The sequence below is a fragment of the Chiloscyllium plagiosum genome, unplaced genomic scaffold (genome assembly GCF_004010195.1).
Source record: "Chiloscyllium plagiosum isolate BGI_BamShark_2017 unplaced genomic scaffold, ASM401019v2 scaf_94009, whole genome shotgun sequence".
Taxonomy (NCBI): Eukaryota; Metazoa; Chordata; class Chondrichthyes; order Orectolobiformes; family Hemiscylliidae; genus Chiloscyllium; species Chiloscyllium plagiosum.
Window position 1 is genome coordinate 1 of NW_025168245.1, and position 1,714 is coordinate 1,714.

At 36.8% G+C, this 1,714-nt stretch overlaps 1 long non-coding RNA gene across 1 annotated transcript; it reads left to right on the forward strand.

The window, feature by feature from the left end:
- Window positions 1-21: 21 nt before the first annotated feature.
- On the forward strand, window positions 22-950 carry LOC122545236. The gene is made up of 2 exons (XR_006310521.1): window positions 22-358; window positions 448-950. It is a non-coding gene; the product is annotated as an uncharacterized LOC122545236 (long non-coding RNA).
- Window positions 951-1,714: the final 764 nt, after the last annotated feature.

Sequence of the window (1,714 nt, forward strand, 5' to 3'; positions counted from 1 at the left end):
CACTGAGGATGCAACAAAAACTTTCAGCTCGGCGAACAGAACCACAGCAACGAGTACCCGAGCTACAAATCTTCTCACAAACTTTGAACTGAAGAGAGATTCCCTGAATAAGTTACTGTATAATTAGAAACATCTCTTAAAATATGCAAGATTTTTCAGGTTTTATATGGCTAAATATTTAGTATATGTTTGTAAAATGATTTCCTTTTTGAATTCTTCACAGGATAGCCACCCCATTAACCATGGATATGTATGCATGGACTGCAAAGCAGGCAGTCCTGTACAATGGAATTCTACTGGTGGGTGTTGGTGTAGAATCCATTGTTGCTTTTATGATAACAAAGCTTCTTTCGAAAAGGTAGCCATATAATGAATTTTTTGAAAATAGTTTCATTATTTTAAAATTTTGGTTTATTATAATATCTGTTTGCTTTGTCTGCTTTACAGATTCAAAGATCATTTGTTGCTGCTTGGAGGATTTGTTATCATTTTCCTTGGGTTCTTTGTTTTGCTACCTTGGGGAAATCAGTACCCTCCAATCCAGTGGACAGGTACCATTTGATTTGTCTTCAACTGCTGAAGGACCTAGTATTTTCTTTTTAGTATTAGTGTACGTGCAATGTGCCTTCATGGTTATTTCAGTTGTTAAATGTGCTGATTGTTTTCGGGTCTTTTTGGTGTATTTTATATGTTTTACTTATCTCTTTGGCCAGTAAAACATTTTTCAAATTGCTGGAAATTTTCAGAATAGTAAAATACCAGTAAAGCTTACTATCTTTTGACTAATTTCTATTCAAGAACATTTTCTGAAAATAACTCAAAGTACTTCTGAATTCAGTCAACTTGGCACAACATTTAAATTCACAAATATCTAGGAGGAACGCAGTCAAAATAATTTAACCACACTGTTGTTGAGGAAGGAGATCACCTTGCTAGCGAAAAAAAAGTGGTACTTGTTTCATTTGTTTGAAAGGGGATGGGCTTTTGATTTTCAACTAGATGATTATGCATTTGTTGGAGTTAAAGGTGAATTACTCTGATTACTGTTTAGAAGGACATTAAGTGCCAAAAGTGCCCCGAATTGTTAATTTGCACAAGTGATTTCTTTTTGTGAACAGCCATGGTTCTAGCTTCTCTCGATTATTTTTTGGCTCATCTGGATATGTAGTCATGAAAATATGATTTATAGGGTAATTTAAATAACCATTAATTTTAATTTGCATGGTAAAATGCACCAGCAACATTTGTTTGAGATCTCTACAAGCAATTTCCATTGCAGAAGGCTGCTCTTCTTTTTGTGATATGGTTTGGGAGTCTGTTTGAGGCCTCAGTTGCTTATTTGAAAAGTTCACTGAGCCTTGGGTACAACCACCTGGTGAAGGAGCAGCGCTCCAAAAGCTCATCTCTCCAAATAAACCTGTTGGATTATAACCTGGTGATGTGAGATTTTTAAATTTTGTCCACCCCAGTCCAACACCAGCTCCTCCAAAACATGACTTGGGCATAACAAATTTTGAACTGTTGTAGAGCAGAATTTCCCAGTGTTTGAATAACCAGGATGATGGCTATAGTCCAACAGGTTTATTTGGAAGCACTAACTTTCCAAGCACTGCTTTTTCATCAGGTGGTTGAACATAGAATACAGCGCAGTACAGGCCCTTCGGCCCTCGATGTTGCGCTGATCTAAGCCCACCTAACCTACACTAGCCCACTA